Genomic DNA, 15665 nt, shown 5'->3' with positions numbered 1-15665 from the left:
GTTGTACAGAATTCCATTTTATATATAAACCACAGTTTATCCATTCTACAGTAGGTGGCATTTGGGCTGTTTTCAGTTTGGGGCTGGTACAAACAGCATTGCTATAAGCATACTTTTATATGGTGCTTGGCATATAGATTTCTGTTAGGTATGCGTTTAGGAGTGAAATTGCTGGGAATGCGTATGTTCAGCTTTACCACATATTCCCAGGTTTCCAAAGTGATTGTACCATTCTCCACATTTAAGTGCAGTTTACGAGAGTTCCTGTGGCTCTGGAACTTTTTGTGGGGCCCACACATTTTAAAAGCTCTGCAGGTGATCCTGATACACATTGACGCTTGAGAACTACTTTACTGTTAAGACCTTTTATAAGTATAATTCTCTAAAGCACAGCCCTGGGCTGGTTCAGCCCTGCTTAGAATGTCCATGGTTCTGTGTTGCCTCCTAAGGAAATATGAATTCCACCTGCTTACATTGTAGGCCACTCATGATCTAACCTCAGCCTTTCCAGCCACTACTTTCCTACTCATAGCCTAGACCCTAACCATTACACAAAGACACTTTCCCCTCCACACTCCTATCCTTTTCCCCTTGCACACCTTTGTTTTACTGTTCTATCAATGCAGAAGAGCTTTCTTGCAAGTCTCTCACATTCCTGCCCATTCTCAGGTAGACCCAGCTCAAGAAATGCATCTCAAAGTCCTTGTGATTACCACGTCCTCTCTCCCTGGGCCTCCCTTACCTCCGTTCAAAGGTGATCTCTCTTATGGCACTTATTCTATCATATCTTTTACGTAGTTAGTGGCAAACATAGAATCTCTTTCCTAAGATATCATATGGGATTAAGAAGACATGGATTTTTATGTCCTTCTTACATCCCTATCTAGATTGTAAATTTGTAGCATCAACTTCACATGAAGCACTACAGAGAAAGCCTTGTTAGAATTAAATGGTCCCAGGTTCAGGTGGGCTTTTTATTAGACATAGCTATGCAACCATGGTCAAGTTACTTTTTCCAGGCCTTAACTTTCTCATCTGTAAAATGGAGAGTAGACTACTTCAAAGTTGTGAAAACTAAGTGAGATAACAGATTAAAGCGTTTAGTAATCTTGGCACATAATAACTGCTCCATCAATGCCAGTTGCTTGTGTCATTGTGATAAGAATCATTGTTACTCCCTTAATGGCAGAGACAGCATATCTTATCTCTGAATCCTCATTCAATGCCTTTGCTTGTTTTTGGTGCTCTAAATGTTGGGTGAATAAATTCATGAATGCCTGCTGGATGATTGGATGGGCATGCTTATTTATAGTCCATTTCCAATAAGTTCAGCATGTCTTGGAAGGAACGGTTCAAATCTCCATTTAACCATCAGATAGGGACAGAAAGTAGGGTTTCTACTGCAAACCTTTAAAGCTGTATTAAAAAGACCGAATCCCCAGTTTAACCATACAACAGCTGCTGTCCTGCTGCTGCCAGAAATAGGGAAAACCCTCCAAGAGCTATCTGCTGTTTGTTTGTTCATCTGATAAACATGCCATGACTTGGGGAGAGCACACACTTCCCCTGCAGGCAAGCGCGGGTCTGGGAAGTTGCATGCAACAGCAATAAGGAAGAAATCCCCACTCTGTGGGAGAGGTTTCGGCAGGGACTCTGCTAAGCCTATTTGCAGTTTTGCTGAGTTATTTACCAAGATGAAGGGACTGGGTGTGGCTGGTCTAAGATTCCTCCTGGGAAGTCACTTCAAGAATCTCCTTAATTTCCTCACCCTTCTTCATCTTTGTTCTCTGGCTTTGGTGCAAGGGTGCAGTCAGTCGCACCCAGTTGGCTGCTGTTCCCGGCACACTGAATTCTTTGAAGCCGGCTCTTGCAGCCAAGGATTCCCTGCCCTGTTCTTTTCTCCTTGCCCTGATTTTAAAAACAGTTCTGGAAATTCGCATCTGGCATGGAGATGGATGAAAAGGAACTTCGTGGGTTGCATGCTGTTTTTCTAGACACATAGGAACCAAAAAGGACCTTTAGGAGCTTTAAAGTATTATTTCTCAAGAAAACCAATACTAATGCATTTCACATGAACAAATTATAAAGTAGGCTCTACCATCAGCACTATCATTTAAAAGTATTTTAGTGCGAAGAGGCCATACAAGTGGGACGAAACTGATACCGGAAAGTATTTATCACCACCTCTGTCACTTGAAGAAGGAATGTAAGACTGTATTAGCTGATTGAAACCTTGGGAAAGACGTGTAACAAAACATACAAAGATTAATGGGTAGTCCACAAAGACATTTACCAGGTGACCAATATTTTTTAAAATATTTACAAATAGGGGTTCCTGGGTGACTCAGCTGGTTAAGTATCTGACTCTTGATCTCAGCTCAGGTTATGATTTCATAGTTCCTGAGATCGAGCCCGGTGCTGGGCTCTGCGCTGATAGCACGGAGCCTGCTTGAGATTCTCTCTCTCTCCCTCTCTCTGCCCCTCCTCCTCCCCCATATGCTCTGTCTCTTTCTCAAAATAAATAAACATTAAAAAAATATTTACAAGTAGATGAATTTAGCCACATTATAATCACAGTGGGTCTGGTGACAAAAAATTAGTAGTCTGAAAAATATATAATTTCAGTTTTCACAACCTTATTTGTCTTGCTAACTGGCCAATAATTCCTTACAAGCATATTTCTACTTTTAAAATAAAATTAAATCAGGAGGCAATGCTGGACAAGGAAATAATAAGATTCTAGGAAGACACTGAAAAATCTACATTTATTATTTCAAGTTGCAGGACAGCAGAATGGCATAATACCATTTATATAAAATTATATATATTTTATGTCTGTGCATGTTTATGTGTATACCAAGATGTTTGGAAAGAGGTTTACCAAAATATTAGTGGTTTTCTCTCAGTGCTGGCATTTTACTTTTTTCTTCACACTCTTCTATAGTGTTCAAATTTTTTTTATAATGATCATGTAACATTTTCACAATCACAATGAAAATAAAGCTATTTTTATTTTGAAAAAAAAGGAAAATTCTGTTTGAGCATTTGTTACGCCCAAAGTGGTACTAGGAGTTATTAGATGTAGAAAAAAAGACTGTGGCCTTGCCACCGAGATGCGTACAGTCTCGTTGGGAAGACGACTAAAGAGTGGTATAGTGTAGGGGTACCCGGGTGGCTCAGTCGGTTGAGCCTCAGACTCTCGATTTTGACTTGGGTCATGATCTCATGATTTGTGAGATCTGTGCTGACAACAGGGAGCCTGCTTGGGATTGTCTCTCTCCCTCTCTCTCTCTTTCTCTCTCTCTCTGCCCCTTCCTTGCTTGCTCTCTATCTCTGTCTCTCTCTCAAAATAAATAAAGAACATTTAAATTTTAAAAAGAGTGGTATAGTGTAATCAGGTGTCAGGATACGTGTTTCAAAGAAGTGTTACAGGTCACCAGGAAGAGGAAGTCACGTGGAAGCTTTCATTAAAGACAGTTGGCTCAGGTTGAACCTTGAAAGATGGCTGAATAGGACTAAGAGGAAGGAAAGGGGCATTTTAGGCAGCGTGAGCACTGAGGTGATAAAGGTATCTGGAAAGACAGTGAGGAAACCAGCTTATCTGGAGTAATAAGCAAATATGATCTGTGGTAGAGAAATTTACTCTCTTGCCAAACTTATTCCATAAGCTATCTTTATTTGGATCTATTACAAACTACATTTTAGTATACTTGAGCATTTTAAAAAGCAGACCCTAGAAGAGTAAATGAATTCTGAATATTGAAAACTGAAAACTGAATTCTGAATATTGACCTAAAGTGACATAAAAACTAGGACCGCTGGGAACATTTCATTATGTTAGTGTATTGAGGATGAAAGACTTCAGTATGTGTACCCTGTAATCCTGTCATCTCTGTCAGAAGCTTGCTCTCAATTCAGCCAGTGGCTTTTTGTACAGCCTTATAATTTGTAATTAACATATTCCTACCCCTTTCTTCTTCTATTAAAAAAATCAAAGAGTGGGACATGAAGGATGGGGCCAAAACAAAAACAAAAGTTTATTTTTGAAAAGGACATTAAGAATGAGACTCTTCCATGGGGCGCCTGGGTGGCGCAGTCGGTTAAGCGTCCGACTTCAGCCAGGTCACGATCTCGCGGTCCGTGAGTTCGAGCCCCGCGTCAGGCTCTGGGCTGATGGCTCGGAGCCTGGAGCCTGTTTCCGATTCTGTGTCTCCCTCTCTCTGCCCCTCCCCCGTTCATGCTCTGTCTCTCTCTGTCCCAAAAATAAATAAAAAACGTTAAAAAAAAAAAAAATAAAAAAAAAAAAAAAAGAATGAGACTCTTCCAAACAATGGAGTCAGGATTCGCTTTCAGTAGTTACTTGGTTAACATGATTGCATTACGTTGGTAGTAAACTTGCAAAATACTGTAGCTATGTAAACTATACTTATCATGCAAACAAGTTTTTCTGAGAACCATATATTTGACATTTTAAATACAAAATGTCAGTCACAAAGCTTTCCTTTTTGAATTCGTGTATTTATTAAATGCTTTCAGTGTTCAAAGCGCCATGCTGGGTGATGAAAAGCACGCAGAGAACTCATTCATCTCTTCATTTACTCAGCAGTATTTGCTGAGTGTGTCCTCAGTGCCAGGTTGTTATTCTAGGTGCTGGAACTAAAAGGATAGAGATAGTTCTCTTTTTAAGAAGTTCATAGTCTGGGGGCGCCTGGGTGGCTCAGTTGGTTAAGTGTCCAACTTTGGCTCAGGTCATGATCTCACAGTTCGTTAGTTTTAGCTCCACATCGGGTTCTCTGCTGTCACCCCAGGAGTGTAACAGTAAAAAAACTGGGCTTCCAGAAAAAGAAAACAGAGGAATTAGAATGCCATCAGGTTTGTTAATAGCAGCACTGGAAGCTAAAAAACAATAGAGCGATGCTTTCCGAATTCTAAGGGAAAATTATTTCTGACCTAGAATTCTGTACCAAACCAACTCTGAGATAGAATACGGATTTTTAGATAGGCAAGAGCTTATAAATTTTAACTCCCATAAACCTTTTCTCATGAAACTGCTGGAGGATGTATTTCATCAAAAAATGGGATTAAATCTAAAAAGATAGAATTATGGGATCTAGGAACAAGGGATCCAACAACACAGGGCAGAGGTAAAGAGAATTCGTAGGATGATAATGAATGATAGTCCCAGACGACCATTTGTGCAGGAGAGCTAGAAAACAAACAATTCAGATTGGAGAGCAGAAAACTCCTAGAGGAATGTGTATAAGAACATAAAAAATAGAACTGATAAAACTTTTTAGATTACATTCATTTGGAGAAGTAGAGATTAATACTTCAGTTAAAGAAGTAACAATTAGGGGTGCCTGGCTGGCTCAGACAGACGGTGGAGCATGCGACGCTTGCTCTTGGGGTTGTGAGTTTGAGCCCCACGTTGGGTGTAGACATTACCTGAAAATAAAATCTTTAATTAGAAAAAAAAAAAAGTAGTGATTAATACTTAGAAACTCCAAGCAAACCAAGAAAGTGGTAAGTATTCCAAGAAAAAAAGTTGTATAAGAAAAAATGTGCTACTAATATACTCTGTGGCTTGGCTGTGAATAATGTTTATAGAGCATAAAAATATAAGTACTGAACATTTTAAGCTAAAAATTAGCACTATATAGGGGCGCCTGGGTGGCTCAGTCGGTTGAACGTCCGACTTCGGCCCAGGTCATGATCTGACGGTCCGTGAGTTCCAGCCCCGCGTCGGGCTCTGTGCTGACAGCTCAGAGCCTGGAGCCTGTTTTGGATTCTGTGTCTCCCTCTCGCTGACCCTCCCCTGTTCATGCTCTGTCTCTCTCTGTCTCAAAAATAAATAAAATGTTAAAAAAAATTAATAAAAATAAAAAATAATAAAATTAGCACTGTATATTAGAAAGATTGGAATATGGGAAGTGTGCGTAGGTGGTAAGAAAGATAATTTGTCATCTTCAACTAAGAGTCCAAAGATGATGTCTGAAACTTAAAAATTGATAAAGAGCAGCATAAACATATTGTTAAAAAATGAAAAGTGGAAAACAGAAGGCTCGGTGAGTTTGTGAAATGGAATTAGTTAAGAGTTGCTGCTGTAGCTTGATTCAGAGTCAACTGAGTTTGAAAAGCCAGTGAACCTTTCAAATGAGCTTGTCCAGCAGCTTTCAAGACTGATACAGAGATTGGAAGAGGAAATATGGTCAGTAGTTAAATCATGTGAATGAGTGAGATCGCTGAGGAATGAAAGTGTAGTGAGAGGGGAGATAAGGGAAGAACTTTGAGGGATCTTTATATTTAAAGGGTGAAGAAGGAAGAAGAATCAGGGAAGAAACAGTCAGCATGTATGAAAAGAAATGGCATAGTATGACATCACAGAAGCCAAGGAGGAGAGTTCCAAGGAAAAGATGAGCAACAGTATCAGTTGTCACAGGTGGAAAACTAAGAAAAGACCCTTCGAATCCACAGTGATTGAGTGATCACCCATAACTTTCAAGAGAACAGTTTAGTTGAGCGATGGAAGCAGTATTGAAAGGATTACTGAGTGCATGAATGGGTGGTAAGAAAGAGATAATGAATATAGCACACCCTTCTGACAAATTTGGCTTTGAAAAACAAAAGGAGAAGGCAGCTCTTTGTGCCCATGGGTCCTGTCCTGGGCTTTAGTAAAACACCGTTTCTGCACCCCCACCCCACAAAAAAAGTAGCTTTAGCGAATAGTCTTTGAAATTTTTTTTAGATTAAGGGATCACTTAAACATATGTGAGTAGATAGCAAAGAGTTAATGGAAAAGGCAAGGTTAAAGATGCAAGTGTAAGGGGATAATTGATAGAGCGAGGTCCCAGAGAAACAAAGCATATGGACTCAAGAGCACAGGTGGAGAGATTAATCTTAGTAAGAAACAGGAAAGATTCTTTCTCTGAGAGAGGAAAGAAAGAGGTGAGGATAACTGAAGACAAAAAGAAATATTAAGGCATAGGGGAAGGAAATTGAAGGACTTAATAATCAGGTGACTTGATCTTCACAATAAAACAGTGTATCTGCTTAAGGTTGGGAGTTGGGGCAAAGGGTTAGTTTGGAAATTTGAGAATGGAAAATGTCTGGGGCAGCTGTTGTAAGAATGTAATACAAAGTCAGAAGGAGATGACTAAAAGGATTACCCAGTAGCCATGAGCATCCAGTTGAGGTTAGATATGAATTTGTAATAAAGCCAATCAATATGGTTTCTGGACTTCCTCCAAGAACGCTGTATCTCCAAAAGTTGTATTAGTCATCATCTTGGCGGGAGAAGGGTTTCCTTGGAGTGTCTTAGGAGATCCCAGGGTTCAAAAACTTGAGAAAAATGTTTGCTCAAGGAGAGTTAATGCTCAGGAGTAGCAAAGAACAGACTTGCCTTGTGGGATACTTCCATCTGTGGGTCATTCAGAGGTCTTGTGGGAAGAATCATGGGCAATGAAAAAGAAATATACTTAAGAGACTTAAGAGAAGCAAAACAGTTTGGTATCAAAAAGATCTATAGCTGCTTGTATATCTAGACACACATCTGAGGGTGGGGGCATGTTGGAGAACATCTGGATTCAGATAAAAGAAGAGCAGAAGAGAAGTGACATCATCGTGGGATTAGATTGTAGTTTACCTAGCCAGATGGAAGGTATAGATTAAGCATTTTTGATGTACATCACAAAACTGGCCTGAGTTAGGAGAGTATGGTGATAGGGATTTCAAATGTCAAGACATAAGCTCAAAGTCACATTCAGCCAGAAAACAGTATACTTGATTCCTTTGTGTTTTTCTGATCATTGAAGGAATACTTGCTTATTGTAGAAATGTAGTAGAACAGAAAGGTGTAATGAAGCAGAAGAATAATCACCTCCAAACCCACTACTAACAGCACTCACCATTTATTTATATACTTGCTGTTATTCCTAGTAGGGTTTTTATTTTGTTTTGGTTTGTTTTTTGTTTTTTTTGTTTTTGTTTTTGTTTTTGTTTTTGCTTGTTTGGGGGTTTTTGTTTTTGTTTTTGGTGGGGTTTTTGGCTTACACAACAGAAATTTATTTTCTCACAGTCTCCAGGCTAAAAGTCTAAATCAAGGGGTCGGGAGGTTTGGTTTCTCCTGAGGCCTCTCTCCTTGGTCTAATTTTTTCTATATACATGGGTGTTTTTACACAATACATATTATGCTAAATATACATTTGTATAATCTTTTTTTAAATGTACAAGCATTTTCTCATGTATAATTCTCACATATCCCATATATATCTTCATATATATCTAAAGTCTTTTTAAATTTCATTTTATTTATTTTTTCTTCTTTAAAATTTTAAATCTTTGATTTGCCTTCATGTTATCTTTATCTCAGAAGGAGGCAACATGAGATAGGAGTTCTAGATATAATTATAAAAACAGTTTCACTCTGGGTGGCTCAGTCTGTTGAGCGTCCAACCGTTGATTTCAGCTCAGGTCATGATCTCACGTTTGGTGAGTTCGAACTCTGCATTGGGCTCTGTGCTGATGGTATGGAGCCTGCTTGGGATTCTCTCTGTCCCCTCTCTCTCTGTCCCTACCCTGCTAGCACTCTCTCTCTCTCAAAATAAAGAAATAAACTTTAAAAAAAAATTTTAACAGTTTCAACTCTTTACTATTTGCTATTCTTATTTATACTTTTCTGAAGATTCCAGTCAATACTATTAGGCAGGAAAAAGAAATAAGAAAGAAATAAGAGACATAGAATTTTTAAGGGGAAGGAAAATTACATTATTTGGAAGTGATATAATTGCTTGGAAAGCCCAAGATAAACTGAAATCTATTATAAATATTATAAAACTTCAGCAAGGCAATAAGAGAAAATACACTAAAACGAATAATTTATTTAAAAATAATAGCCTTTATATATTCAAATAAGAAGAAAAGTCCCTTTTTATAATAGCAAGGGAAGATAAAATACCTATGAATAAACTTAACAAGAATATGCAAGATCATATGAAGAAGGCTTTAAAACACTACTGAAGAGGGGTGCCTGGGTGGCTCGGTTGGTTAAGCATCTGACTTCAACTCAGGTCACAGTCTCACAGTTCATGATTTCGGGCCCCACGTTGGGCTCTGTGCTGACAGCCTGGAGCCTGCTTCAGATTCTGTGTCTCCCTCTCTCTCTGCCCCTCCCTCACTCATGCTCTCTGTCTCTCTCAAAAATAAATAAAAATTTAAAAAATATTTTTAAAAAACCACTACTGAAGAACCAAAAAAAAAAAAAAAAAAACACTTGGGCATATGGAAAGGCATACTATGTTCTTGGAAAGGAAGACTTAAAAATCATAAAACTGTCAGTGCTCCTTTATCTAAGTCCTTTAGATAAAATAATTCCTTTAATCCTCACAACAGCCCATTGCAATGAACTTGCTCAGACTCACAGAGCCAGTAAGTGGCAGAGGTTGAATTTAAACTCAGGAAGTTGGCTCCAGTATACATGCTCTTCATCACTATGCTATACAAACATTCATTGTTGGCACAGGAATAGATAAGTAAAAATCACCGGACCAGAATCGAGAAGCCCAGAAATTGACCCAAATGTGAAAGTGGAATTAACCTATGTTGGGGTAGGGAGGGCATGTGAAATCAATGAGCTCAACTAGTAGCAATCTTTAAAAAAAATTAAGTTGGATTTCTTCCTTATACCTTATATAAAAATAAATTCCAGATGGATCAAAAATTTCAATGTAAAAATTGAAACCATAAATATACTCAAAGAAACCACAGGAAAATGTTTTTATAATCTCACAGAGAGAAAAGGCTTTCTAAATATGAATGGCAAAAAAAAAAAAAAACAACGCTGGAAGCCATAAAAGAAACTATTGATGTATTTCATTAGATAAAAAAGAATGAAAAATTGGCTTGACCAAAAAAAACCTATAAATAAAGACAAAAAATTAACAACAAACATGGAGAGATATTTGCAACTTATATTACAGATGAAGGGCCAATTTCCTTACATACAGAGTTCCTAAAAATCAATTATAAAAATACTGGGGTGCCTGGTGGTTCAGTTGGTTAAGCATCTGACTTTGGCTCAGGTCATGATCTCATGGTTTGTGAGTTCGAGCCCCGCATCAGGCTGCTGTTGATGCAGAGCCTGCTTCAGATCTTCTCTCTCCCTCTCTCTCTCTGCCCCTCCCCTCTCATATGTGTTTTCTGTCAAAAATAAACTTTTTTTAAAAAAATCTAAAAAAAAAAACCAATAAGGTGTACAATTCAGGTGTACAATTTAGTATATTCATATACGGTTGTACAACCATCACCACAATCAGTTTTAGAGTATTTTCATCACCAATTCCCCCCATTCTCCCACAAAACCCCATACCTAATTAACAGTAACTCTAATTACTAATTACTTACTACTTTTCCCCCACCTACCCACTCCTAGGCCCAGGCAACCACTAATTTACTTTCTGTCTCTTTGGATTTGCCTATTCTGAGAATTTCATATAAATGGAATCATACAATATGTGGGCCTCTGTGTCTGGGTTCTTTCACTTAAAATAATATTTTCAAGGTTCATCCATTCTATAGTGTATATGCATGCCTCATTCCTTTTTAGGACCAAATAATATTCCATTGTATGGATGTACCACATTTGTTTATCTACTCATCTATGGACAGATATCTGAGTTGTTTCTTCTTTTTGGCTATTATGAATAATGCTGCTATGAATATCTGCATTCAAGTTTTTGTGTGAACATATGCTTTCATTTCTCTTGGGTACATGCCTAGGAGTGGAATGCTTGGTCATATGGTGATTCTTGGTGTAACTTTTTGAGGAACTTCTTGACTGTTTTCCAAAGTAGCTGCATCATTTTACATTCCCACCAGCAAGGTATGAATTATGGCTTCTCCACATTCTTGCCAACACTTGATATCATCTGTTTTTTTATCATAAGCATCCTAATGGGTATGAAGTAGTATCTCATTGTGCTTTTGATTTATGTTTCTCTCATAACTAATGACGTAGAGCATCTTTTCACGTGCATATTGGTCATTTGTACAACTTCTTTGGAGAAATATTCATCTACATTGTGGTATGTATCAACACGTTTGTTTCTTTTTATTGCTGAGTAGTATTCCATGATATGAATATAACACAGTTTGGTTTTTGTTCACCTGTTAATGGACAGGTAAATTATCTAGTGCTTGGCTACTATCAATAAAGCTTCTATGAACATTTGTCTACAAGTCTTTTTGTGCACATATCTCTTCCCAGCTTTATGGTGATACAATTGACATATAACATTGTAAGTTTGAGGTATACAAAGCGATGATTTGATACATATATATATATATATATATATATATATATATATACTGCAAAATGATCACCACAATAAGGTTAGTTAACACCTACATCACCTCACATAAGCACCTGGTTTTTTTGTGGGTTTGTTGTTGTTGTTTTGGGTGGTGAAAACGTTTGAGATTTGCTTTCTTAGCAACTTTCAAGTATATAATACAGTATTCATAAGTATAGTCATTACGCTATATGTTACATCCCCAGAATTTGTTGATCTTATAACTAGAAGTTTATACCCTTTGATCAATATCTCCCCATTTCTCCCACCCCACAGTTCCTGGCAACCACCATTCTACTATTTCAATTAGTTTGTCTTTTTTAGATTCCATATATAATTTTTTTTATTTTAGAGAGAGTGAGTGTGAGTGGAGGAGAGGGGCAGAGAATGGGAGAGAGAGAGAGAGAGAGAGAGAGAGAGAGAGAGAGAATCCCAAGGAGGCTCCACGCTCAATATTGAGCCTGATGCAGGGCCCAGTCCCACAACCTGAGGATCACCACCCGAACCAAAATCGAGAGTCAGATGCTCAACTGACTGAGCCACACAGGCACCCCTAAGGTTCCATATATAATTTGAGATCATATAGCATTTGTTTTCCTCTGTCTGACTTATTTCACTTAGCATAATGCCTTCAAGATCCATCCATGTTACTGCAGAAGGCAGGATTTCCTTCTCTTTTATGGCTGAATTGTATTCCACTATATACATAGACCACATTTTTTAAATCCATTTGTACGTCAACACTTAGGTTGTTCCATGTCTTGACTGTAGTGAAGAATGCTGAATGAACATGAGAGTGCAGATATGTCTTTGGGATAGTTATTTCATTTCCTATGGATATTATACCCAGATATGAGGTTGCTGGATCATATGATAGTTCTATTTTTAACATTTTGAGAAACTTCATACTGTTTCCCAGAATGGCTGTACCAATTTACATTCCCCTTAACACAAGCATCTTATGTATATGTTGGTCATTAATACGTCTTCTTTCGGAAAATGTCTATTCAGGTTCTCTGCCCATTTTTTAATCGGATTATTTGGGGGTTTTGCTATTGAGTTGTATGAGTTCCTTATGTATTTTGGATATTGATGACTTATCAGCTATATGGTTTGCAAATCTTTTCTCTCATTCTGTAGTTACCTTTTCATTTTGCTGACTGTTTATTTTGCTGTGCAGAGGCTTTTGTATTTGATGCAGTCCCACTTACTTACTTTTTGCCTTTGTTGCTTGCACTGTGGTATCACATCCAAAAAATCATTGCCAAGACCAATGTCAAGGAGCTTTTCCCCTATGTTTTCTTCTAGGAGTTTTACAGTTTTCAGATCTTCTATTTAAGTCTTTAATCCATTTCAAGTTAATTTTTGTGAGTGGTGTAAGATACGGGTCCAATTTCATTCTTTTGCATATGAATAACTTGTTTTCCTGGCATTGGCACCATTTATTGAAGAGACTATCCTTTCCCCATTGAGCATTCTTGGCTCCCTTGTCAAAGTTAGTTCACTGTATATGTGTGGATTTATTTTTATGCTCTTGATTCTGTTCCATTGGTCTGTGTATCTGTTTTTGTGCCAGTACCATACTGTTCTGATTACATTAGCTTTGTAATATAGTTTGAAATCAGAAAGAATGATGCCTCCTGCTCTGCTTCTTTCTTAGGATTGATGTAGCTTTTCAGGGTCTTTTGTGGTTTCTTATGAATTTCAGGATTTTTTTCCACCGCTATGACACATGCCATTGGAATTTTGATAGGGATTACATTGAATCTATAGATAGCTTTGAGGAGTAGGAACGTTTAACATTAATTCTTCCAATTCATGAACACGGATATCTTTCCATTTGTTTGTGTCTTCTTCGGTGTTTTTCATCAAAGTCTGAGTTCTCAGTGTACAGATTTTTCACCTCTTTGATTACATTTATTCCTAAGTATTTTATTGTTTTTGATACTGTTGTAAGTGGGATTGTCTTCTTTATTTCTTTTTCAGATAACTTGTTGTTAGTGTACAAAAATGCAACTGATTTTTGTATGTTGATTTTGTGTCCTGCAACTTAACTGGATTGATTTTTTAGTTCTATCAGTTTTGGGATGGATTTTTTTTTTTTTTTTTTTTTTTTTTTTTTTAGAAAGAGAGAGAGCACACACGAGCTAGAGAGAAGGGCAGAGGGAGAGAGAGAGACAGAGTCCCAGTCAGGCTCCACGCTCAGTGCAGAGCCTGACGAAGGGCTCAATCCCATGACCCTGGGATCATGACCTGAGCCAAAATCGAGTCGGATTCTCAACTGACTACACCACCCAGCTGTCCCTGGATGGATTTTTTAAAGATTTTCTACATAAAGTTATATCATCTACAGAGACAATTGTACTTCTTTTTAAAAAAATTTTTTTTAATGTTTATTTATCTTCCAGAGTGAGACAGAACACACTGTGGGAGGGGCAGAGAGAGAGGGAGACACAGAATCTGAAGCAGCTCCAGGTTCTGAGCTGTCAGCACAGAGCCTGACATGGGGCTCGAACCCAGAAACCACGAGATCATGACCTGAGCTGAAGTCGGACACCTAGCTGACTGAGCCACCAGGCGCCCCTTACTTCTTCCTTTCCAATTTGGATGGCTTCCATTTCTTTTTTATTCCCTAATTTCTCTGGCTAGGACTTCCAGTACTATGTTGGAAAGGAGTGATCTTGTTCATGGTCTTAGAGGGAGAGCCTTTAGTCTTTCACTATTATGTTAGCTGTGGGACATAAATGGCCTTTATTTTGTTGAAATACGTTGCTTCTATACCCAGCTTGTTCCGAGTTTTTTCATGAAAGGATGCTTAACTTCATGGACATATGTTTTTATTTCTCTTGGGTAAATATCTAAGGGATATTTGCTGGCAGACTTTTTCCAAAGTGATTGTACTGTTTTACATATCTACCAGCAATGTCTGAAAAATCCCAGTTGTTTCATATCCTTGCTAACATTTGGTGTTGTCAGTCTTCTTTTCCCCCCTAGCTTATTTATTGAGATATAATTTGTTGAGATATAATTGACAGATAACATTGTATAAGTTTAAAATATACAATGTGATGATTTGATATATGTATATATTGTGAAATGATTATCACTATAAGGTTATTTTTTTTTTAATATGGAACACTTCACAAATTTGCATGTCATACTTGCACAGGGGCCATGCAAATCTCTGTATTGTCCCAATTTTAATATATGTGTTGCCAAAGCAAATACAGACTTTTCATTTTAGCCTTTCTAGTGAATATGAAGTGGTGTCTCATTGTGGTTTTAATTTGCATTTCCCTGATGATTACTGACACTGAACAGTTTTGTATTGCTTATTAGCCATTTTCTTTGTGAAGTGCCTCTTGAAATCTTTTGCTCAGTTTTGGGTGGGTTGTTTTAATTATTGTGTAGTAGGAGCTCCTTGTAACCAGTCTAGTTGTAAGTCAGATATGCTTATTGCAAATATTGCTACCATTCTTTGGTTTGTTTATTTCCTTAATGGTGCTCTCATTGAGCAGAAGTTTTTAAAGTCCACATTTGATCAATTTTTTTCTTTTATGATTAATGATTTCTGGGTCCAGTGTTAAAAAACCTTTGCTACCCTAAGTTTGTGACAGTATTACCCTTCATTTTCGTCTAAAAGCATCAGAAATCTAGCTTTTATGTTTGGTCTATAATCCATCTTGAATCAATTTTTGTGGGTGGTTTGATGTTGAGGTCAAGATCCTTTTTTGTACCATCTGGATAGCTAGTTGTTTATTCCAACACTATTTGTTGAAAAGACTTCACTTTTCCCACTTAATTGTTTTGGTTCCTTTGTTAAAAAAAAAAACAACAAAAAACAAAAACAATTGACTATATATGTGTGGGTGCGTTTCTAGATTTTCTATTCTGTTCTATTGATATATTTGCTAAACTTTAGTCTGATTAGTTTAGCTTTATAATAAGGTAGTGTACACACCTCAACTTTGCCTTTTTCTAGATTATTTTGGTCATTAGAGGTCCCTTGCATTTCTATATAACTTTTAGAATAAACTTGTCAATTTCTACAAAAAAAAAATGAAAAGTAAATAAAGCCTGACAAGAATTTGATTGAGATTTGAAGACTCTGTAGATCAATTCGGGGTGAATTGTCAACTTCACAGTGTTGAATCTTCCAATCCATGGACATAGTACATTTTTCCTTAGATCTTCTTACATTTCTTTCAGCAATGCATTACAGCATTTAATATACAGATCTTACACATTTTATTAAAGTTATTCCTAAATATTTTGTTTTGTTCTCCTATTATAAATAGTATTTTTTTTAAGTTTATTTAT

At 37.3% G+C, this 15665-nt stretch overlaps 1 protein-coding gene and 1 non-coding gene across 3 annotated transcripts in view; one reads left to right on the top strand and one right to left on the bottom strand.

Moving 5' to 3' along the window:
- Window positions 1-15665, top strand: part of CSTPP1 (centriolar satellite-associated tubulin polyglutamylase complex regulator 1) — a 198307-nt gene that overhangs the window by 107315 nt on the left and 75327 nt on the right. The gene's annotated exons all lie outside the window — the stretch shown is intronic.
- Window positions 14470-14573, bottom strand: LOC125917290 (U6 spliceosomal RNA). The gene has a single exon (XR_007456142.1). It is a non-coding gene; the product is annotated as a U6 spliceosomal RNA (small nuclear RNA).

The sequence above is a fragment of the Panthera uncia genome, chromosome D1 (genome assembly GCF_023721935.1).
Source record: "Panthera uncia isolate 11264 chromosome D1, Puncia_PCG_1.0, whole genome shotgun sequence".
Lineage (NCBI taxonomy): Eukaryota > Metazoa > Chordata > Mammalia > Carnivora > Felidae > Panthera > Panthera uncia.
The sequence above is the reverse complement of the archived record's forward strand: the minus strand, read 5'-3'. Positions and strand labels throughout refer to the sequence as shown.